The sequence below is a fragment of the Antedon bifida genome, chromosome 1 (assembly GCF_963402885.1).
Source record: "Antedon bifida chromosome 1, ecAntBifi1.1, whole genome shotgun sequence".
Classification (NCBI taxonomy): Eukaryota; Metazoa; Echinodermata; class Crinoidea; order Comatulida; family Antedonidae; genus Antedon; species Antedon bifida.
The window spans coordinates 21,616,722-21,643,564 of NC_136226.1; the positions used below are offsets into that span (position 1 = coordinate 21,616,722).

At 34.0% G+C, this 26,843-nt stretch overlaps 1 protein-coding gene and 1 pseudogene across 1 annotated transcript in view; one reads left to right on the top strand and one right to left on the bottom strand.

Annotated features, from left to right (window-relative positions):
* LOC144845837 (uncharacterized) overlaps positions 1 to 26,843 on the bottom strand; it is a 339,583-nt gene continuing 312,740 nt past the window's right edge. The window contains exon 4 of the transcript XR_013612599.1: positions 1 to 93. The gene's annotated coding sequence lies outside the window, so the exon portion shown is untranslated. The remainder of the gene's footprint in view (positions 94 to 26,843) is intronic.
* On the top strand, positions 25,495 to 26,421 carry LOC144835362 (uncharacterized; annotated as a pseudogene).

A 26,843-nucleotide genomic window follows, 5' to 3' on the forward strand; every position in this document is an offset into this window, starting at 1 on the left:
CTCTTAATTATTTATATTTAAATTGTTATTTTGTTTACTTTGAAATGATAAGAAATAAATGTTATTATGAATGAATAGGAGAAAATGTTAAGACTTCTTAACGTCTTAGACTTTAAAAACTCGTATTTTTTGTTTTGAAAGTTGAAAACCTAGGAATTGAGTTCAGTCCTGTTTGTCTATTTTTCGTCAGCTCTCTTTAACTTGATAAATAATGGTGTTACATTACATTAACTAAATTCTTCATTTCTTCACTAAAATCTTTGACTTGGCTTTGGCTAATATACAACGTTTGTCTGTTAATCGACCACCAAGTCTAAACATATCTCAACATTTTCTACTGTTGTTACGTTAGTGGTTACATTTGGTTACGTTAGTGGGTAATGAAGTTTGTTACGTTAGTGGTTAAACTGTTGTTACGTTAGTGGTTAATGAAATTGCTACATTAGTGGTTGATTTTTGTTACGTTAGTGGTTAATGTTACATTAGTGGTTGATTGTTACGTTAGTGGGTGATACAGACCCAAACCTAAAGTCAGTTTACACATAAAAGACACAAAATACAGTTAAAGCGGATCAAAATGAATGTTAACTTTTCTAATGAAGGCTCATGATAGGTTTCTAGTTCTGTATCATCTGTATAAATAAACGTCGTTGAATTTGTAACACTTTCCATTTTATAATGAACCTTTATATCTATCATAATATTGCACATTTCTGTAATAGAATACCGTACCGTGATATTTCAAATACAAAAATGTGCCTATAGGCCTAATCTATTAGAACATTCTTTTAACCACCAACATAATTAGGCCTAATATTTATCTATCTACCTAAATCAATACTGTATCCTCTCCATTATCATTATAATTATTGTTGTATTAATCTATTTCCCCCACAATTATTCGATAATTATGTTTTTCAACACTTTTTTTACAATTGTCCATTTCATTACCGGTTTATTTTTCTGTTAAAATATTGTGCATCAGTACAATCGAATGCTGCTCTATCACCTACACGAAAAACATCGAAATCGAGAGCCTTGATGGGCACAGAATAATTTACTGATATGTATGGTTTAGGCCTATAGTTCTATAGTTATTATTTTCAATATGGCCTATCTATGATCTGATAATAGTAACAGACTATTAGGCCTAAATGTACCTATTCATAATGAGCAAGGCATAATTAATGCTTCCGGTTATAAGTAAAATAACATTTCTTGTCAACGATATTGGATCATATTCATAACATTTCTATGGCCTACAGTACTGTACTGGTTATGTATTAAAAAGTACAAGTTTTGGATATGACCTTTCTGGTAGATAGTATTTGAAAACGCATCGGAATTTCTTACTTCCGTTTGTATATCGCATTATCAACTAGCACACTTCAATGAGGGACCGTCTTGAAAGTATTATTATCGTTATTTACTTTAATTTCCTTATTTCTGTTATTAATATTATAATTACTTTAACCCATCACTGCTAAAAGAAGCACGAGGTTCACAGACCACAAAACTAGAGGTTACAAGGTTACGGTATGGAAAAAATATCGACTCAAGTATTCTAGAGAAACATTTTAATTTGGGACTATTTGTATAAAAACATATATCCGATGCTTTATTTTAAATTAAAAAAGTATATATTTCAAACGATAAATATTGTCTTGTTATCTAGGGCCTTACTAATTGTTTGTCTTATCGTGGATTATTGAATTATTTATAAGAAAATGATGTACTATCCACGTAGGCCTAAATATGTTTATAAATTAATTAATACAGTATTCCGTTTCCGATAAAATTATTATTTATTTTTGTTATTTCATTCATTTTTCGGGTTGACAATGACAATATCTTTTTTCTCTTTGTGGAATGAAAAGTGGTAATTTCTTGAAGCCTAATAATAATAATCACAAGAGAGGTGACAAATGTGATAATAAATGAATGACAGACAATTACAAGACTATCTCAATCTTATTAATCATCTCAAATATATTAGAGAGATGGGTGCACTCCGCTAATTATTCGTTTATAAGTGAAAATAGTCTTATTCCATCCTGTCTATCAGGATTCAGACCGCTACACTCAACGGAAACGATGTTACACGATCTTACAAACGAATGTGTTCATGCTATTGAGCGAGGAGAAATTACTGGTAGACCTTTCATAGATCTCAGCAAACCTTTTGACTTGGTAAATCACGACATTTATTTTTGTTATATAAACTTTGACATGCAGTTTTGGCAATGTTAAAGAAATTGAAAGAAATTTGAATATTGCACTAGAAGCTGTCAACGAGTGGACCACCAGAAACAAACTTCCAATAAATGCTAAAAAGACTAATTCTATGCCTATCGGATCCAAAAAGAAAATTTTAATAATAACGTAGATTTTAATATTAATATTGATACTACTGTTAGAGAAATACGTTGTAAATGCCCTAGGGGTAATAATTGATGAGACTTTAAGTTGGACGCCACATGTTAAGCAGAGTACGGTATTGTGTCCCCAACGCAAACATACTCTATGTAAGCTTAGACCATCGCTGGACTACTGCTGTACGGTACAGTATGGGGAGGGCGATATCACATAATTCTTTGCTTAACAAGTGTATGAAAAGACCAGCTAGACTAATTCTAAACTGCGATTTTCTTACCCCATCATCAGAAATGTTTTCAAAACTGAATGGCTTCCTTTTCATAAAGAGTGGTATTACAAAAAGCCACTCTCGACACCCAAAGGAATGACAGTCCAATGTTATGGTTAAGGTCCTTTTTGCAAAAAAGGAGAGTTGCCTCACACGTTTTTGTTTTCCCGTTGATTTGATTTCAGGTATAATGTTGAATGCAGGACCCCAATGAAACCCGTTTAAACTGTTTGGCAGGGTAAAGAAATGTAATACTAATGCGCATTAAAGAAATAATCCAATTTTAAATAACAATTTTACTAATTAAACAAAAAACAGTTCTTAAATTATAATTTCAAACAAGTTTACTAACGAAATACAACAATACTACACAAAGAAATGTAAACAACGTTAAAGTGTTTATGAAAATATATTTAAAGAAATAAATACTAGTAGAAATGTGTTATTTATTATTATTATTATTATTATTATTATTATTATTATTATTATTATTATTATTATTATTATTATTATTATTATTATTATTATTATTATTATTATTATTATTATTATTATTATTATTATTATTATTATTATTATTATTATTATTATTATTATTATTATTATTATTATTATTATTATTATTATTATTATTATTATTATTATTATTATTATTATTATTATTATTATTATTATTATTATTATTATTATTATTATTTATACTAACGATGACGACAACGATAACTATGATAATATTAATACTTTAACATCGAAAAATCTTGTATCACCACAAAAGTGTTCATCTAAAAGGCCGTGATCAACTTAATACATTACTAATTTTAAAAAAAAAAGAGAAAAAAAAAATGTAAACAGAAACTTTAATTACAATAAGGGGTACAACATAAAATTACATCAAGTATTTTAATTTGTGGAATTTTGTACCGGTTTTTCTAGAGTATTCCATCTAGCACTTGATATGAAAAACTGTCTTTTTTATTCCGTTTTGGGTTTATCTAAATTGAATACATCCTTTAATCTAGAATTGTATGTATCTATTGTGGGTGTAAATGTTTTAAATGATTAATAAAATTCGGTTTTGTCCAAACAGTCGTGTTATACTAATATTGACAATAATAATTAATGGTAATACTAGTGAATTATACAAAATAAATAATACACTACTTTATATAGAAGGTGTCTTAATTGATATATTATACTGATGTTTTTAGCAATTTTTGTTTATATACGTTTAACATGTTTTATTTGTTTAATTAAGTCTACAAGCTATTTCTATTCCAAGAAATTTCAACATCGTTTATTATTATATTTTGGTTGCACAAGTTCCGTTAACCAAACATCATGGATCGGGAAAAATATTAAAGAAAAAATGAGTAATCGGAAGCCCATTGTCTAACAGGTACAAGTTATATTTAACTCTATATTGTCTTTTTATAAGCGAAATTATTTTTTGGGTCTTTATTTTTCGGTGAAAGGGGATTAAGTACACACAAGTATGCAATCAAATAATTATCATTAATTAAGAAATGTTTTCCATCATTTTATTTTATACAAACAAATTTGCTATTGATTTTATATATTTAGGCCCACTGTATACCCGTCAAGTGTGAGAGTTATAATTTAACTATTTAAAAAAATCTTTTGTGTATTATGTTGTATAACTTCTACCTATAGTGAATTTCTATAGGCCTACTAAATAAGCTAGAAAATAACATACATAACATAGGTAGGCCTCCGTATTATTATATAGGCCTACAATAGGTGCTTCATCTTAAAAAGCAGAAACGCAACATTTAACCGGTAGTTGTTAGCGTGATTGCAACAGTACGGTACTGTATAACTTGTTCAATCTATATAAGTTCAGTAGAGGTTAGGCAAACATACCCTTGACTTTTATATAACCTTCTTTGTATCAACCGTTTAAACGTCAAGAAAAGTTTATCTGTATATTATCGTCAATATTTTGTTTAATCAAAAGGTGCGACAATCGAATTCGGACGACGAATATACAATAACTATACCATAAAAGCCCAGTGGCCTAATGGTTAGGACATCTGAATATCCAGCGGAAAGTTCGGGTTCGAATCTCGGTTGGGGGCGACTTTTTCTCATTCTCACATATTTTATTTCAGTATATCACCGGGTGGTTTTAGAATTAATTTTCTGTGCCTAATGTGTGTATATATGTGTATATAAAATCTGTGATAATACCATATATGGCTTTGTGGTCTAGTGGTATGATACTCGCCCAGTAAGCGGGTCGCAGGTTCGAATACCGCCAGAGACATATTCTTAAAACTGCAGAAGCTATAGAAGGTGTTGTGATTGAAGGAATTAACATCAACAATCTGAGGTACGCTGATGATACAGTATTGTTATCCAGCAGCGAAAGCAACCTCCAAAGCTTAATCACTATGATAAATGAAGAATGTCTGTTATAGGCCTACGGAATGAAGATGAATATCACTAAAACCAAAGTGATGATTATCCATAAAAGAAAATTAACACCTAATGTCCATATACAACTTGATGGCAAGCAGTTAAATCAAGTGTCAAGCATGGCTATGATACAGTCCATATTATGTGCTGTATTGTATGGATAAATAGTTTATCTAAGTATAACTCAAATAAATTACAGAGAATAATAAAAATGGCTAAGAAGGTAATAGGTGCAAACGTCCCATCTATCCATGATATATGCGATAAGGTTATGGAGAAAAAACTAAAATGTATAATTAACGACCAGTCTCATCCTCTTTTTAACTTTATAAATTTCAGTAGATCCGGAAGGATAATTCCTTCAATTAAGAAGACTGAGCGTCATAATAAATCATTTCTTCCGTGTGCAATCAGGCAATACAACAAGCAATTTAAAAGATAACTTGAGACGTTTTATATTTTATTCTTTATATAGTATTTTAATATTTATACTGTTCATAATGTTTTATACATAGCATATTTCTTATCTATTATCTTATCCATTGTATAGTATTGTATGTTTTTAACTGTTGTTATTTTTTTTATTGTAATTTGAACCTTGGAAGGCAAATTTCATTTACTTTGTATTTGACAATAAATTTTAACTTGAACTTGAACTTGAACTTGGTTTACCTGGGACACATCATCATGACAGAAGATGCTAAATGTGAGAAGGAAGTGCGCAGACGGATTGAAATTGCTCGCGCGGCTTTTGAAGGTTTAAAAGTAAGCACAAGAAGAAAGTTAGCACAATGCTACGTATGGTCCAAGTTATTATATGCAGCAGAAACGTGGACTTTAAACACAAATATAAACCGGATTCAAGCATTTGAAATGTGGGTATACAGGCGCATAATGAAGATCACATGGAAAGATAGTATTAGTAATGCAGAGGTGTTGAGAAGAGTGGGAGCTAATAGATGTCTAGTTTATACCATCAAGAAAAGAAAGCTAGAATTGGTTGGTCATATCATAAGGAAGGAAAGTCTTCAAAGGGAAATACTAGATGATGATAAAGAGGCAGAGGTAGGCCACGTTTTACATGGACAACCAACATAAAGGAATGGACAATAATGAGTTATGAGCAGTGTGTGAGAAAGGCGCAGCTGAGGAAAGAATGGAAATCCATGACAGTCAATCTGCTTCGAGCAGAGGACACCGACAGGTGACAGGTGAAAAAATATGGAACTTTCGCCAATGAGCTATGCTCGACGCGATTATGAGATCATGTTCCGAATATGAGCACTGTTTCTATAATTTGACAGTATGATTTATATATAATTTACACAGTGCTACGCAAGACAATTGATTTACATATACACAATATTATTTAAAAAATCGTTACGTATTAAAGTTGGAATTTATTCTGACCATGGAGGAAATATACTGTATATTTCCTCCATGTTCTGACTAGTTAGGCCTCCACTGATTGTGAGGGCGTTTGTTGTATGAGAGAATGTATTTGGTGGGTGAAAATCTGTGATAATACCATATGGCTCTGTGGTTAGGACATATCAAGCAGAAGGTTCCGGGTTCGAAGATCGGTTTCACAGATTTCCTCATATTTATTTATTTATTAAGGTTTATATAATGAAAAACATGCAGCCCGAAGGCTGAAATTGTTGATTTACAAAAAAATATATATATATATGGAAACACAAATATTTAAAAAATACAAAAATTTATACAAAACATTAAAAAATTTGAAAAAGTCAGTTAAAAAAACAAAATTATGTTAAAAAAATTACAAAATTTATATACAAATGCATAGGCCTATATATGTAAATATTTATAACATAGCCATCTTCAGCGTGATCAGTTTAGGTACTGTTTAAATTAAGGATTCTACTTATAGTAAGGGCCGAGGTCTTAAGACGGTTAGTTCTACAAACAGGCATATTAATTAGGGGTTTATCTACCGTGGTTGATCTAAGCTCTCTAGTAATAATGCGGTAGTCGGGCAAAATAGTTCTGTACAATTCCGATTTCAAGAGCCTTTCTCCAAATTTTTTAATCAACGTCTCTCGTCTGGATGCGAGAGTGGTCATATCTGTAAGCTCAAGAGCTGAATCATACGTAAGGAAAGCGAGACCCAGAATAATACGTAAAACTCTCTTTTGCACTCTTTCAATGGTCGATATTTGGGCCTTATTGATTCTTCCATGCCACACAGGGCAGGCGTATTCTAAGATTGGGCGAATATAACAAACATAAACGGATAACATATCATGAACTGGTACATTGGCCCTTCTAAGGATATATAACGTATACAACCTTTTGGATGCTCTTTTTACCATGTCACTGACATTATTATCCCATTTCAAGTCATCCTGGATTATAAGTCCAAGGAGCTTCATACACGAAACAACATTAAGTGTTGTACCGCTAAGGTAATAATTAGAAGGGGGAATATTTCTTTTCAAAAAACAGTGTCACCAAGAGTGAGATCATCAACGTACTTCCACCATCTGCAGCCTTCCATAGAGATATCATTGACTAATATAAGAATCAAAATTGGCCCAAGCTTTGTACCCTGTGGAATCCCACATGTGATGTTGGCATAAGGGGAAAAGGATGAACTAAGTTTAGTATTTATTTTACGATCCGTCAGAAAGCTACAGATGGTGTGAATAATAGATGTTCTCACTCCGATGTCGACTAGCTTTTTAACAATGACCGTATGGTCAATTCGGTCGAAGGCCTTCGTAAAATCAACGGCACAAATATCCACAAAAGAATCACCTTTTCAATGTCACTAATTACAGACTGAATCATGTCCACAAGATAATGGCTAGTAGATGAGCCTTTACGGCAACCAAATTGTTTAATATCTAAATGTTCATGAATGTCACTAGTCACCCAATCAGTAAGGAATGACTCAAACAACTTGGCAAAGATGGGGGTAAGTGAAATTGGAAAGAGGTCTTGAAATGATGTCACATTAGACATTTTTGGAACATGAATGGCTGTTGCTAACTTCCATAACTCGGGAAATACACCTTCATTAAGACAACAATTAAAAATATGGGCAAGTGGGATAGCAATTTCAAAGGTAAATTCTTTTATAAGTTTAATTGGCAAGTCATCAGGGTGACTAGACTTCTTTGACTTTAGTTTATTAATCAATCGTCTGACTTGTCCAGGAAAATTTTTGGCGGGGGTTCAGGTGAAGGCAAATATGCAGGAAGAGCATTTACATCAACTGGGGGAAGCTGTCGGCACACAGATGCAAAGTGGTTATTGATATCATTTGCAAGATCTTGATTTGAGTGGCCAGGGAATTTTAGCATGGTTCGATTTTTTAGATTGCACAGTTTACGTACACTGTGATGCCATGTTGCCAGATCATTATTTTTAAGGCCTCGCATTGATTTATCATAAAAAAATTTCTTTGCTGAACGAATGCTTCTCTGGATTAGAAGCATTAATTATTAAATTTAAGTATTTTACCGGGTGGTTTAGAATATATTATGTGCCTGTAATGTTTATATATATAAAAGTATCTCTTCGGAGATCCCGCTTCGTGAAAAAAATACTGAAAGATGAGGGCGTATCAATTTGATCTCTGGTGTATACCCCAAGAATGTTATACCCTTTTTACACTATCGACTGGGAGAGGAACACGAGTTGAACTCGGAGGCAATTTCCATTTAAACTAGCCAAACAAACTGCGAGATGAACTCGAGTTGCGCCCATTTACACAACATCGATCACCCCGGTGCTGTCAATCAAATCACCATTGCGAGCGCACACGTAGAACTTAACTGTCTATGGTTTAAACGTTTAAACACTGGAACATATCGACAAATCTCATATCAAAACATAATAATCCGAATTTACACACAATTTATTTAATTTTGAATGTAGTCCAGTGTTAAATTTTCTTTGTGGCTATTAAGATTATCATTTATTATTTTAAACATTAACAATTATTTTTCTTTTTAAAATGACTGCATTTCCGCCTTGTAGACTGTACATACATTAAATAGGCCTTAAATTGTTAGGTTGGCTTAAAAATAGGGTAGGTACGGTAGGTATTTAAAATAAAAAATGTTTTTGTTAATTAGCATAACAATGTATCAATGAAGGAAAATTAATTATTGTATGGTACGTTTTGAGTTCCTAAAAAAGATATCATTTCATCCATTGAGACGTCAGTATTATATATTTTTTTTACTTTTTCAATAATTAGGCCTACATAGATATCTACACAAATATTACATTATTTTAAGCTTTCTGGTAAGGTAGAATGCTTACGAACAATTTCAATATTTTCAGCAGAAAAGAAAAATCACAAATGTTTTTGTGCCTTTAAAAGAAAATAACGAACAGCACAATATATCGTACAATTATTATTTGAGGCAAAAAAAAAGGTATTTTAAGCAAAAAACCCTATTTTGTTTGCATAATATATTGTGTTTCTGTGACAACATGTTACATTTTCACGTCAATGACCTTTAACAGCTCGGTGTTGAACCACAAAAACCGTTTACACTTCGTGTCTCCGGTGTAGTCGAATCTACAGCGGAAGGTACAGCGGAAAACATTCAGCTTCGTTTCACCCCGGGGAGAGCACACCGGGGTGGTTTGATTTTCCCATTTACACCAGTCAATAAAAACCACAACACCGGCGTTTAACGGCCCGGCCCGGTGTACTAACAACTGCGGGGTTACACCGCTGTTACGGTGATAGTGTAAAAGGGGTATTAGAGAGTCGCTATACAATCGGGTTTGAACAATACCATGGAAGCCCCAGTGGTCTTATGGTTAAGACATCTGCATATCACGAAGAAGGTTCCGGGTTGAATCTCGGTTGGATTGCATTACTAAAATGCTTGTCAACTCAATGAGATTCAAATTGGCAATTGCCGCAAAATCCCCAAAGAGTTTATACTTTGAAATTCACTCTAGAACTAGTTAGTTTAGTTTATTGCCGGTCCGCCAGATAGTCTGATGACTTTCCCGCCTCGGCTGCTTTATTTTTACCTATCGTATAATTTTATGTTTTTGATTTTATATGGATAGCGAATTGATAATTTTTCTTAAATGCTTCCGATGAAATGTATCCAGAGTTAAATGCCATGTGTTGCGTCTGGTCAGATGAAAGGGCTACCCGTACATTTATAGATGTTGTGCCGTTGCACAATAATTAAAAGATGAATGTGCTTGGAAGATGACTGTTGTTGATAAAGGATTCTGGTGCTGAGAGGATGCATTACCCATACGGGGAATGCATCCTCTCACCTACTGATTTTGTTGGAAGTGAATGTTGGGATAGTGTCTGTACTCACATTGGTCATGTATGTGGCATCGTTGTTTAGTCTAATAGTGCATCTATCTGTCTGACGGCTTAATTTTATTAACTATGAACTTGTCTCGATAAAAACATAAGTAATAAAACTCGTCCTAAAAACCTAACCCTCTAAATAATCTCTCTCAAACTAAAAAAGATTGTCAAGTAGAGAATTATTGCAACCCCCTGGGCAATCACCTCAATACAAGCTCAAGCCATCCAGCTCGTCGATTCAATCGGGTTTTACTTTTATATGAATGAATAAAACATATACGTAAGCATTTTAACCGACCAATCAGCATGATCATTTTGAACTTTGTTTGGGTGATATTTCCGAACATCCCAATGCTTCCGAAGACATGCCGAAGATGAAGTTCTTTGTGACGTCACAGGTACTTTAAATAAAATAATAAAATTCACTTTTAGGCTCAGATATATAGTGTTTTGTATGTTTTTCAGCGTTTCCAGCCTTGCAACCATTCTAAGGTGTGTACCGTACAGCGCCACCTACCGGTGGTTCCGGGCACATTGCGTCGAGTTTTCGTTCTTCAATCCCCATGTTGCCGAGTTATACAATAGTATTGGTTTAACTAGGGCATTGTATAATTTTGGTCGGACTTTTTCTTTAATTAACGTTGTCCTTTCGTATCCATATATTATGTAAAGTCCGGCAGCCAAGGACCTTGCAATGTCTTCTATAGTTTTTAGTCGCGTTACACGCGACTCTACAGCTCACTATGTCGGTCGGTTGGTCGGTAAACACTAACTTGAGCACGCGACTCCATGTATATAATGGCCTTGTTTTTTAGGGATTTTTATTCTCAATACCTGTACCATCAGAATGAAGAATTTGTGTACTTGACGGCTGCCAAGTGGGATCGGATATTTTCTGTTCTCTATGGGCCATACCAGCTCTGTAATGGAAATGGGTAAAACATTTGGTCCCAATAGGCTGGCCCATACAGGAAAAAATTGCCTGCACACATAGGATTCTAAAATAATCCATATGGATTTTCCCGAATGAATCCTCTAAGGACCCTTTCGGATTATCTATGTGGCCCTGTAGTATAAATTATAAATATGGGGTAAATAGTTCATAGATTGAACTATATGCAATAAAACCAAATTATTGTAAATATTGTATTGTGAAATGTGGGTTCATAAAGTTATGTCCTGTGCACCCTCGATCCTTAGGGAACATTTATGGATTTGTCCTAATTAACCCAATGGCCGGTCCTCCATGGCCATTTACTTTGTGGTCTGGACTAGGCCTACACAAAGCCCCATATTGGAAATATAAGGGGTGACACTGTGGGTTCATATACACAGGCCCATGAAATAAAGCTGCCTGTGCACTTTCGATCCTTAAGGAACCCATATGGATTTGCTCAAATGAAACCAAAGGCCGATCCTTCAGTAAAACTGTGGGTTCCAAGATTGAGCCATTGGAAAAGCCTGTGAATCATCGATCGTTAAAGAACCCATATGGATTTTCCAAAATGAACCATGGGTAACTTCCGGATTCTCTATGGGCCATACATGCCCTTTATTGGAGATGATACCTGGATAAAACTGTCTTAAATGGATTCACCCATATGGGAAAAGGCTGCGATTCTTAAGGAACTCATATCGATTTGCCCAAAATGAATCTTCGGATATATATCGATCGAACTGTGAATCCCTTTCATTGGTCCATGTAGTAGGAAATGTACTCAATAAATCTTTAAGTTGGTCTGCAGCCCAAATTTTGGTTGAGACGTATTCACACTGTATTATGTTGTCCAATAACTTCTGACCATTCTGCTTCACTATTGCCTGTCAAATTTTTCTGAAAGACATTGTACTGTATAGTAGTAGTAATAGTATAGTAAATTTTTTATTTAGTTGATTGGAATTTATTGCTTTAAGTAATTAAACACCGGGGTCAGTGCTTTTCTTTAAATTAAGATATAATGTTATAATGTTACCAAACAATCACCGCATGCCACCACCTCCTTTCACACCTCTTTGAATTAAAATCCACCCCGATAGGCTCTTTATGTACAGGATTTCAAAGCAATAATCTCGCTTGTATTTTTCAAACAGTATAATCCATTAGATTGAATAAAAATTTCTATTATAAACAATTTGCGCTTAGAAATCTCTATGCCATATCGTTATTAGATGAGAAAAACAGATCAAAGGTTAAAATTACAGAAAAACAAATGCGTGTTTCAGTAACTTTTTGAAAAAATGTTGCATTATGGAAATTATAAACATATATTGTGAACAATTTGACACCAAAATCTGCTCCCTGCGACAAATATTTATTAATTTATGTTATTATAATATAGGCCTAAACTTATTAAATTATGTCAAAAGTCAATAACCACACTTCCGGTCATTTTCAAGCATAAACATCTGTTAAACTGAATATAAATGTATATCTTGGGAACAATTTGCTCCTAGTTTTAATTCTCTCCGACCTGCCGTTACTTAGATTTGGCGAAAAGAGGTCAAAGGTCAAAATTGTTCAAATGCTGACAGCCGTCCAGTAAAAAAATTTATCTTCAATCTGATCTGATGGTATCGAGAATCAATAAAAAAATATAGAAAACATTGCAAGGTTATGAAAAATAGGCATTTGGCTGCTGGACTTAAAACGGTGAAATGAAACTGACGCGAGTTGCTTGCGGCGTGCGATATCCTCGCTATCTTCCAGAAGTGATCCTATTTTGTTTGTTTTTCTCCATTCTTCCTTTTCTTTTCGTTTTATTATGGCACGGATCAGTTTTATCTTTGTTAACTTTTAGGTTAAATTTTAACAGGTACAGGCATGAATTTTAAACATAAAATATGGTTACGCCACGTGCACTTCATACGTTGGAATATTGCAAACAGAAAAAGATTATGGCATTATGACCTGAATTGAAGAATATGATATGTTGTTATTGCTGAATTCTGTTATTTTGTTTCATATAGTATACACAGGATAATCTGTATACATATTACATACAGTGTAGAATAGGTGAAATTACGGGACCCTCTATTTATTCCATGTTGACGGTTTCAAAATGAAACGCGAAGGTAGCAATTTCGGAATGAAATTATCTCAGCAAGAACATATTAACGTGTAGAAGAAATTTGAATACGAGAGATATTGATGCGCGCTCTTTTAAATGTAATGAACTATGACGCAAAAGATGAAAATACGACTTTTTTTATTTAACTGGCCATATGATTACGTCGTCACAACATCCGATTGGCAAAATGTTTACATGATTTCGTATCTACAATCCAATAGCTTCCAGAAAACGTTTTAATCGTGATTTCACATTTTATTCTTACGAGCTATAACAGATTAAAATTTACTGTAAAGATGAAATTAATGACCCACGTAATTTTTAGGCATGATGACGTCATCAAAAATTAAAATATTTTAACTCATGCGAAAGATAGTTGATTGACCTAGACAATATTAAAATCACGGGGAAAATGGAATACGGATAAGCGTGATGCGCTCCATTGAATGTGATGAGCAATAACGAAAGACACAAAATCCTATATTTTACATTCGTGTGGCCATACGATGACGTCACAAAATCCGTGAGGTAAAAATTCTGCATGAATTCATATCTACAACATATCTCCTTACACATTAAGTTAAAAAAATTAGGAGTAATCGTTGATCCTGAGAAGCTATAAAAGATTCAAAATAGGCATAATTTTGACAACATTTTGTAACTTTTTCAACTAAAACGCGCGCAAATGGTCTAAATCAACGTGTTCGTATGACGTCATTTAATTTAAAATGATGTCAATCTTTTTGAAAATGACTAGGAAAGGCTGGAAAATCACAATTCAAGAGAAAAAAACATGATTTTCATTATCCGTGTTAATTCTACGCGTAATTTTTTTCACGCGCGCGGGAATTTTTGACATGCGCAAAATGTCATGAATCACGTAAAAAATTGATTAGAAATTAATTTTGCGCATTTTTAAATTTTAAATGCGCGTGCGCGCGTAACTTCTTGTAATTGCCATTTTTAATCCACAAAAAGTTTGCACTTGATATGACTTAAACTTTCACAAAGTGTCAATTAAAAATCACTTTTAGTTTTTAATCTATGATCAATCATAAAAAATCATAAAATCGCAACTCTGACGTGTTTAAAATATAGGAGGTGACCAACTTCAGGTGAATGTCCACATGTTGTCAAAGTTATGAAATGTTATGTTTACACATTTTAGAGAAACGCGCTGCACAAAAAAAAGAGAGAAAGAAAGAAGAATAATACAGAAAAAAATATTGATCCCTTACAATAACAAGGAGTTATCCGCCAAGTGCGGATTACTAAAAAACAATAATTTTCCTTAAACAAAATGGTCAAATACAAAATTTGGCAAAATTCTGCTATAGAGTTCTGTGGTCTGACGTCACAACAATAGATGGCGCTGCGTGGTTGCTAGCCAACCAAAATTTTTTCAGTAGTTAAGTAATAATAATAATAACATAATGTAATAACATGTATGGTTACTGAAAAAAGATGGTGGATAATTTTTGTTATAGCATGAAAATAAAACTCTGAAGTTGAATAAAAATTCCAGAAACGTAAAATTCAAGTTATATTACCTATAGTCATGTGATAACATTTTTTACCACACCGTTTATTTTTCATAGTTTTTTACATTTGTGCACAAAAGAATAGTGATATTGCTTAGTAATTTGAAATATCCCCCACTGATAAGGAAGTGCTTATTTTCAACAGGCTCGTATAACACAAATAAAATCCCAAACATTATGAAACATAGAAAACTATAGATCGATAATTATGGGAATGTATGAGGAATAGAAATTTTTTGCCTACATCCTTTAAGTGCGTGCTCCAGATAGGCCTACACTGTAAATAATATAGGGCTCAAATTATCCCCTTGTGATGTTCCGATGTTTGACTCTAGTGAGAATATCTCTGATGAACCTTTAATACGCACGTTAAGGTCCGTCTGGCTAAGAAGAAATCTGACAATGCGATGTTCATCTTCGTGTATAATTTCTTTTAGAATATCTCTATAGAAGTTTGTCTCTATGAATGGTGTCGAAAGCGCTTGAGAAGTCGATGCCTGTTATGTATTTATATTCATTGTATTTAAATGTCTTTACTTTGAGATATTTGTGAGCGTCACTAGTATACTCGTGGTTTAAAATCTTTGTTTACTTTCTCGCGACAATTTTCCATACGAAATGTAATCAAATTAATTTAACTGTTAATTACGTAAACTTGTTGTTTTTGGCTCGAATTTTCGACTTAAAAGTGAATTACTTTAATATTACTTTGATATGACCAATTTAAATTTAGAATATTTTGACCTTCATTTTTTTGTGTTTCAAGGGACAATACATCTTTAAAAAGAGAACTTCCTACATCAGAGTTTCAAGACAAACTCAGGATTAGCCAATGATTGCCGTAAGCAATCAAAAGAAATGTCCCAGAGGAGATAGACTTGCTCCAAGTCTGTATTTATTGTCTTTTTTATGTCATTCCACACGTCGTCGTTTTGATTTTTGTCTGAAAATACAGACTTGTGAAACACGTATAGAAATCGATTTGCAGACCGCAAACCTCCGATAAGAATGACGTAGGTTATCATACCGTATTTGGTTATGTGGGGCGGGTTTATGTAAATATATGGATGTAGAATCAACAAATCAAGGGACCTCATTTTAGGGCTCTAAATACATTGTGCAATACAGGATGAAAGTTATCGCGCAGCCACAAAAACATGGATGAGTTCCTTAGCCCTCAACAATGTACGTCACCCAAAGCAAAGGTAGCGGAATATCGTGTTGTCGATTATGCGACATGAAAATAAAAACGATACATAGAAATATTGAGAAACTAAAAGGGCAAGTTAAAAACACATTTGCTCGCTTTGTAAAGCAGGTAACCGTTTTAAAAAGAGCTGCCCCAGCAGTGCCTTCTTCTAATACAAAAAGAAGCTTGGAAATGGAGCTGAGCTTAGGATGTCGCGGAGAAAGCCCCTCACAACTCGGTAGCATCCCTCTCGACGACACAGAGAACAAGGGATTAAGTTTAAATGCTAGAAGTACTAGTAATACTAAGGTGCGTTTAAATACTTAGACCTATTCTTTATTGTTCATAATTAATATATTTTTATTTAGGTATTACATTTATTACATTTGTTTATGTCGCTTTATTCTTCTCTTGTGCGTCCGGTTATGGAGTATGCAGTTCAAGCCTGGTCACCATATCTACAACAAGACATCAATAAACTTGAGAAAATCCAACAACGAGCAACAAAACTTGTACCAAAACTCAGAAAATTGCCTTATGAAGAGCGCAGGATACAGCTTGGTTTACCAACTTTACAGGAAAGAAGGGAACGTGGAGACCTCATCGAAGTTTTTAAATTTTTGAATGGTTACGAAAATATAGATCGCCACTCCTTTTTTAAATTAGCATCTGAAGTTGGTCCAAATATCACTCGAGGCTCAACTTTTAAATTAAAGAAACCTAGATGGAACTCAACTAAACGGAATAATTTTTTTGATACAAGAGTAATTAACAAGTGGAACTCGCTGCCCGAATCTGTTGTCAATAGCAAGAGTGTAAATTCATTCAAAAACAAACTTGACAAACACACACACATACACACATATGAGAGAAGAGGCTCCCTACGAGTTTAAAAACTCATTGCCTCTTAACTTTACTAAAGGTAAGAATTTAGTAGTAGGCCTAACTAGTTCGGCTAGCAATTAGGCCTAGGCCTAGCCAATAATTAATAAATTCACAATCAAAATAAATATTAAATAAATGACAATAATATAACTTATATTATTATTTATAATACAAAAAATCGACATCAATTAAAACAGGCTTAAAAATGATGCATTCCGATTGAATTTTGGGTCATAAAAACTTATCTTTTTTAATATTAACAAATACAATAATAAAAATGAATTAACTCAAAGATTTATTACAGTATAAATCTAGGCCGACATTTAATCAATAATATTAACTTAATAGAGTGTTACTGTGTGTGGTTTTTGTAGATTATTTTACCGTTTCCTGGTGGTACCCAGACAAGAACAGCAAAACACAAATTCAACACTGTCCTCAAGCAGATTGTTGTTGGTGATTCTTCCAGTATTGGTAGAGCTGTTTTAAGTTGTGATCATCTTAAGGAATGTGTTTTTACAGAATGTTGTAATATCATCAAACAGGAGGTAGGCATGTAGTATAATAATAACTTTATTTGGGATGATGTTTTGCAAAAGCAGAACAAACTAACCAGTAGTGCATCATAATAATCAAAACAAAATACAAATAACTAAAATACAATGTAAAACAATACAAATATTAATTTTTATATGATATGTTATTTACAAAGTAACCTTGTTTATGGTACTGGTAATACTTAAAAACTGTTAAGGAAAATGCAAGCTTTTTTTATTTTTCTTCTTATTGAAGAGGGTTTTTATAGGCAAATATTGAGTAAACTGTGTAAATGAATTATAGAATTTGTGTTGAATTATATAGATTAGCAAATTGCAATTGTTTGCAGGTAAATACAATTTGCTCAAAAGTGAGTCAGAGTTCAGAAAAACAACAAAGGAAGAGCTTGCCAAATTTAGTTGGGATGTCTTCCACGAAGAGCTAAAGGAAAAAGCACCTCATTTTCTACAGTTCTCATCAAACAATTACAACGTAATGTTTAAAAAAACACCACAACCCTGATGCCAGCAATTTTAGATTGCATTTCCAAACTTCTAAACATCTAAAATGAGCAAATTAATGCAATGAAAAAGCTTAAGGGAATAATTCTTAAGAAGGCTGGGCTTAAAAAGGTAATAAACCTCAATTTCAATAATATACTTTTATTTGACTTGTTACGTTGGATATTGCTGTGGGAAAAACATGTAAATGATAAGTATGAAAATTCTGTATTTTATTAGGTTGGATTTCAACGGCTTGCAGCACTGTATGACACCATGTCATACAGGTCTGCAAATGATACACTGGAAGCCTTTGGTGAATCATTTGCAGAACCACTTCTAGAATGGAAAGAGACAGAAGAGAAAGTACATCAAGAAGAGAAAGACTTAATAGACAGATTGCATGATGGTCACCACAACTCTAGGCTGGAAGATTTCAGACAAGGAATGCCACCTGGTTATTCATTTACAGGTAAATTCAGCATGGATAGTTAAGTTTATTGTGACTAACCTAACCTTTTTTAATTAATAAAACTGAGATTTAATATTTCCCAATTTTAGTTACGTAATGATGACATAATTGAATATAGTGGAGCTGTAGCTTGTAAACATGTTTGTCTTCCAATCCCAGAGTCCAGGAATCAATTCCATAATTGATTACCATGTATCATGTACATGATATCATTGGGTTGTGGACAGACACACAGTGATATATTTTATTTTTTAACAAGGCGACAATGTTGATGTCAGATTCAAAGTGAGGCATATGACTGCAAAAAGACAGCATAAAGACCACCATCTCTACCAGTTGATTGTATATCAAAATCGCATAAGTGGAAAGCACCTTCCTGATGAAAATCCAATTTTAGATTCAAAATCTGTACCATGCACTTTATTCCTGCCATCGACTACAGACAATGAGGCCACAAGTATGCAGAAACCAGTAAAGGTATTATTAGGTGATCATTTAGAATAAAATGATCACCTATTGTTATTGTACAAAATCTTTATTGTTATTGTTATTATTCTTTCTGTACACTTTTTGTGTAACAATTATCTCAAAAAGTTAAATGTCAATGATCACAAATTTTTCACAATGTCTTTTAAACACTTTAACTTAACCATAGTAAGCTTTTCAGCGTGATCACTCATTAATACGCGATTTTGTGAAATCACACTATCAATCATATCTCCATAACTCTTTATCACATATCAATAAAATTCACTATACGTAAACTTCAGGTGAAGGATAAAAATATTAACAAATAAAAACTTACATTTTTCAAGGTCATGCACGTGAAATTGCGCGTTAAAAATTTAAAAAGCTCCAAATTAAGTTTTGATCAATTTAGAGCATGAGTTAGGCCATTTGCGTGTTTCAAAAAATTACTGCGCAAAAATGCATTTTTGCGTGCGCAATTCTTAAAATGCGTAAAAAATATGATTTTTTTTTACAAATCGTATTCTACTCACCATCCTTAGTACATTCACCAAATTTGAGTCTGTTCCGACTTAAAATAACGCTATACGAGCAGGTTAAAAATGACAAAATGCGCACATTAATTGTACAAAAGTGCTAAAAATAGTAAAAAATAAGGCCTTTTTAAAATTAATATAACTCTTCAGAAAGCATGATGACCCCCAATTTTTTTAACTTATTCTGGAAGCCAATGAGTTGTAGATATAAATGTATATACACATTAGACGTATAAAATGGTATGACGTCATCATTTTTTCGTCATCGGTTTTCTTTAAATTTTTAATATATTCTACCTCAACCAATTATGTTACTTATGAGTTTCCAATATTTTTATTTGGATGATGTTATCACGTCTTAAAATTTAAATAACGGTGGTTACGTAATTTTACCTACAATGTATATTTGAATACCTTACAGCTCTTCTGAATTAAAGTTGACCTTGATGTTTATAACTTATTATGAGAGCTGGTGAAATGTAGATATGAATTATTATAAAAATTAAGCCTATCGGATGTTGTGACGTTATCATATGGCCAGTTGAAGTTAAAAAGTAGTTTTTTCATCTCTTTCGTCAAAGTTATACAATTTTGAAAGAGCGCGCACCGCCCTTCTACGTGCCAAATTTTCTTCCAATTGTTATATTTTATTGCTCAATTCATTATCTTTCGATATTGTTATCCACAAGTTTATTTTGATAATGTCATCAGTGCCGAAAAATTAGAACATGATACGTGTCCGTAATTTCACCAATGCTACACTGTATATAGATATACAGTATATACTGTACATAATGTATATGGCATATAATAGGCACAGCACTATAGTATAAGCGTATAATAGGATGGCATACATCAACATTTTCTGATTGTATGTTAACATACGTGCATGTTTAAAAAATATTAATGTCAATAAAATTATAAAAATGATCACCTATAATTCGTCAAAGTGACGAATTAAATTCTAGTTATTATATTTAATATTAGATTTTAAAAGGAGATGTTTGTTTTCTGCAATAGTAATTAATGTCTTTTAACAAATTCATTTATTATTGACATTAATGAATCAAATGGTTTTTAATAAGTGCAACTTGAATTACCAATATTTGAATGAATAAATCAAGTTTTCATAATTTATCAAACAGATTCTAAGTGGTGGTGACAATCTCACTTTTGAGAGACACAATGGAGCACAGTCGACTATGCAAGATGCACGAACACCATCAAAACGACTGGAAGGTTTGATTCCGAAAATGGAGACAACAAGCAGAATGGTTAGAAGCTGTAAGTCTGTAGTTCAGTATTGTACTTAATATACAGTAATCAACCATACAGACCTAAATCAATGAGTCCATTCAAATTCTGTTGCATTTTTTCATAAGCAATAAAGTGGAACCTATTTCCTCACCTAGGATGTAGAGTTATATGTGTGTAGGGCTGAAAAATGCATAAACACACCTTAAAATTACCTCGGTTTTATTGCATTATCCTTCTAAAGGCCAAAGTCTGTGTAAATTGGCCTTACCAGTTGTAAAGTTAGTTACCTCTGTAAGTTCCTATACACTTACTCTCTTAGTCGTCATAACAATGTAGTAATAACACGAGACGGGTTAACTCTATTTAACACAAACAACGGTGCATTTATTATCGATACTTTCGTACTCGTAGCACAACAAAACCGCACACACACTTTATGTGCTCAACAACCTTTGACCTCTCGGTCGCCGTGTCTATAGACACTACATCCCTTCTTTTCTCATTTAAGATAACAACTAAAATTAACTAACATTAAAACTATAACATTAAAACTATAAACTTCTACTCTGTAACATCAGATTCATTTACTTTCTCATTACCCTTTTCAAACTCAATCTTTTTAAGGTCTTTTACATTTCTTCGTTTCTGTACACCTTCATCGTTTTCGATCTGAACACTGTTTCCCTTCTTTTCTATTACACTATATGGCATCTCTCCATAAGTCGTACTCAACTTATTTTTCTTATCCTGTTTCACAAACACTTTATCTCCTTTCTTAATTTCTGATTCTTTCGATTTCTTTTTTTTATCCCAATATTCCTTCTGTTTTACTTTACTTTCATAATCCTTAACTCTAATATCATCATCGTTTGGGTCTCTCCCTTCATTACCCATCTCAGGCAACTTGGTCCTGAGTTGTCTACCATACATCAATTGTGCTGGACTTTCACCAGTAACACAGTGTGGTGTTGTTCTGTACGCCAACAGAAACTTATTAATCTCTCTCTTCCACACTTTCCCTTCGGCAGACATTGCTCTAATAGCTTTTAGGAGTGTTTTATTCTGCCTTTCAACTTCTCCGTTTGCTTGAGGAGAATAAGGTGTAGTTTTTCTGTGAGAAATTCCGTTCTCATTTACGAACCTCTTAAACTCATCACCTCTAAACTGAGGACCATTATCACTCACGATCATCTCTGGTAATCCGTGAGTTGTGAACCAATTATCTAAGGTCTCAATCACTTTCCCTGCTGTGGTTGAGTGTAGTACACCTACCTCAAACCATCTAGAATAATAGTCCACTGCTACTAATAAGCTTTCCCCTCCAGGAAACGGACCACACAAATCAATACCAATATGCTGCCATGGCTTTCGTGGCAGATCGGTTGGTTTCATTGGTTCAGGTCTACTTTGTCTATCGACTACCTGACAAGCCTGACACACTTTTACATAATTCTCAATTTCTCTATCGATTCCAGGCCACCAAACCTTTGTCCTTAATCTAGATTTACATTTTACTATTCCTTGGTGTCCCTCATGTGCCAAATTCAATACTTGTTTCCTTAACTCTTCTGGCACTACAATTCTATGTTGCCTTAAAATCAACTTCCCTATTACTGCTAGCTCCGTTCTTACATGTTTGAAGCTTTCTACTTTTGGATTTGACCAATTATTATTAGTGATTGCTTCCCTTAAGCATATCATTGTTTCGTCTTTCATTGAAACTTGTTCTATTTCTTTAGTGGTTAAGGCCATTGGTGTTGCACTCTTTGCAACAAAATATATATACTCTTCAGCTACATTTCTCTTAGACTCTATTACAAGTGGCAATCTTGAGAGGGCATCAGCAGCATTTAACCTTCCTGGTCTATAGATAACACTAAAAGTATACCGTTGTAATCTTAAAACCCAGCGTTCTATTCTCGCTGATGGTTTCGATCGTGCTGAGTAAATAACCTCTAACGGTTTATGATCTGTAATTAAATCAAACTTAATTCCGTACAGATACAAATGGAACCTCTCACATGCCCAAACTATCCCCAGGGCCTCTTTTTCTGTTTGGGAATACCTCCGTTCGACATCAGTTAGCGATCTACTGGCATACAACACAGGCTTAAACATGCCATCATCCTGTTTTTGTACTAGAATTGCCCCTACCCCAACTGGGCTAGCATCAGTTATAACTTGTGTTTTAGCCTTGTTATTGTAATATGCCATTGCTTCTGCACTTGTAAGTGCATTCTTCAGGTCATTTAAAGAATCATTTTGTTCTTTACCCCAGACCCAGGGTTGTTTTGCCCGTGTTAATCTTCGTAATGGTTCTTCCCTTGTTGAAAGATTATTTATATATCTTCCACAATACCCGACCAAACCTAAGAAACTTCTAACTTCCGCAACATTTGTCGGAACCTTTGCTTCTTTCACAGCAACTACTTTTTGTTTAGACACCTCTAATCCATCTTTGGACAATACATTTCCCATATAATCTAACTTATCTAGACCAAACTTGCATTTTTCCAAGTTTGCCGTTAACCCTCTTTCTCTTAATGTATTTAATACATTCTTTAGATTTACGTCATGCTCTTTCTGATTACAACCATACACCACTATGTCATCGGCAATTACCTTTACCCCTTTACATTTTGTCAGTACTTGTTCCATGATATGCTGGAACATTTCAGGGGCACTTGTAATACCGAACATGAGACGTTTAAACCTAAATAACCCACAATGTGTTATGAATGTAGTTATGTCACGTGACTTATCATCCAGTTCAATTTGGTGGAACCCCCATTTAAGATCTATTTTCGAGAATAGTGTGGCTCCATTCATGTCATGTAAAACTTCTTCAATCGTCGGTATGGGATATCTAACCCTCATTATGGCCTCATTTGCCCTACGCATATCTATACACATTCTCAAATCATCACTATTTTTCTTAGGTACAAAAACTGGTGGTGATATCCACGATGTGGGACCCTGTACCGGCTCTATTATGTCATGATCTAACAACTCATTTAACTTTCTTTCTACTGCATTTCTTAAGTTAAAAGGAATTCTTCTTTGTGGTTGAACTATGGGCTGTACCTTATCATCAATATGTATCTTTAATTCATAATTCTTTAATTTACCAACTCCGGTAAAGACATCCTTGTATTCGTTAAACAACTGATCATTTTTGTCATTGACTTGGACATTACACAACATATCTATCTTTAATATGTTAAGATCACTTGCACCTCTATACCCAAGGATTGTACAACATTCCTTATTATCAATTACCACAAATGTTGTATTTATACCTTTTTTCCCATAATGCACATAGGCATCAAACTCTCCTTTTACTCTTAATGGTTCTTTTGATCCATAAGTATACACTTTCATCTTGCTAGGCCTAATCTTTAAGTTTAATTCTCTAGCAATATCATAATTAATAATATTTACACTGGCTCCTGAATCAATCAAACACCTTACATCTTTACCGTTAACATTTACAGTACACAATGGTTTAGTATCTTTTGTTTGTATAACAAATGCAGTCTCAGAGCTATCAGTATCAGAGTTACTACTAGTACTGTTCGTCGTGGTTTGATACACTTTTCTTGGTTTAGACTTTCCTGAGTGATTACTTGGTTTTTTTGACTGGCACACTACCGCAAAATGTCCAGATTTTCCGCAATTATGACATTTCTTGTTATTCACAACACTACAAGTTTTAGCCATGTGACCTGGTTTGCCACAACGATAACACGTTTTATCTCCTCCACTCGAGCTCGAAGCACTACTGTAACTTTTCTTAGACTCCGCCCACTTTTTTCGGTTACCATCGCGACTTGCTTCGCGGCGGTTGTTTTGACTCATTGCGTACGCGCCTTCGACGCTACCTTGTTGTTGTTGCGTGGTCTGTAATCTCGAAGCTTCCATTTGATGGGCCTGCGTGTCCGCTAGCTCATGTGCCCGTGCTATTTCTAACGCTTTGTCTAATGTTAATTTTTCCTCTCTAAGCAATCTAATTCTCAACTTCTTTGATCTACACTTTTCAATTATTTGATCTCTTATCATATCTTTTTCTAGTTCAGTTTCGTACTCACATGTTTTTATCAATTTCTTCAGGCGTGTAGCAAAACTGTCCATCGTTTCCCCGTTCTCCTGCACAGCTTGTCGATAAACATGCCTTTCAAATGCAACATTTTTCTTCGGCAAAAAATAAGCATTTAGCGCTTCGATTGCTTTTTCATAAGTGTCATCTTCCTTTGTTAACGTTTCAAATAACTCCTGTACTCCTTCCCCTGCTGTATGTAATAATATAGCCTTCTTTTGCTGGTTGTTTTTGACGTTGCTCGCAACTATGTACAACTCAAAAGATTTCCGCCATTTTTCCCAACGTTGTCCGAGGGCTTGGCTGTCCGTCGTATCAAAACCGGAAATTGGGCTTACCTGAAAAGCCATTCTATGAATTTATACTCGTCGCCACTGTAAAGTTAGTTACCTCTGTAAGTTCCTATACACTTACTCTCTTAGTCGTCATAACAATGTAGTAATAACACGAGACGGGTTAACTCTATTTAACACAAACAACGGTGCATTTATTATCGATACTTTCGTACTCGTAGCACAACAAAACCGCACACACACTTTATGTGCTCAACAACCTTTGACCTCTCGGTCGCCGTGTCTATAGACACTACACCAGTAATTGTGAAGACTTTCGCATCAGACATATCATGATATTGATACAATTGTTCATGTATTCTTTTAGGTATGTTGGAAGCAGCTATACGACACCAGATCAGCACGTGACATTGGTACTCTTTATGCTGCAAGAAATGTATTAAATGCCAGAAATGTGACAAAACATCCTCATAACTGCTACTATGCTGCATCTGACTTGTTGGATAAGTACACTGATAGCTATCTTGTATCTGGTGCTCTATCCTTTTTTGGTATGGCTAATGTTAACTCTGCACCATCAGTAAATGCATTTATTGGATCCAAATTAGATGTTGTTGGTAAGGAAGAGTATGTCAAGTCAACTATCACTAACTTTATAGGGAATCACAATTTTTCAGAGACGCCTATTTGTGAAGTCTCAACAGAAAAAACAGATTTTCAATGCAAGTTCGGTACAAAAGTGTACGAACAATCTACAGCACTAATCAAGTATGAAGAAAGAGTGCACAGGTTCCGACGAACACAAGAATGCCCTCCAATACCTACACAAGAGGAAGACCACATTTACAACTATACCAGAAAAGTGCTGATACTCTCCATGCTTCGTTGCAACCACAACAATGCAATAAAGATGGGAGATGGTGGTAGAGTAGTCAGATTATAAGTACTTCCTGTTATTTTACAAAGCAACCTCTCACACACCAAAGTATGGTTATGGAACTTTTGAGACACTAGCCCAGATATTATGTCTGTTGACTCCAAGGCAAAGCATTCAACCTTACATGGAACAGATTTGTAAATTACAGAGGTCAACGAGACACCAATTTTCCAATGGACTTAGACGTTGAACATGCAAACAAACAGTTTAAGGAAGAATTGAGGCGAGGTCACTGAGAAAACTATCAACCGTATAAGCAGAAGTTTGAACAATTTTGACAAACAATCAAATGTCAAAAAACCAAGTGGGAAACATAGTGATGTCGACTTCACTGAAGATGTACTTACTCTAGTTAATCAGTTCAGCAACCTTGACTTATTTAAGTATATTCCGGGTAGGGCGTACACCACATACCCAGACGTTGAAAGCAACATGCTGAATAAGCTGGACATGGAGAAAATGAAAACATGGATGGATAAGTCACTAAAGACAATTTACAGAAAACACTATTACCCTCAACGCAGCAATTGAATGAAGGTGGGAGTGAATGACTACTGTAATGTGCATTTTGCATATGTAAATTCTGTTACACTTTATCTTTAGGATTGCAACAAAAGTAAAACTACAGTCATTACTGTATAAAACATCTTCACAACAC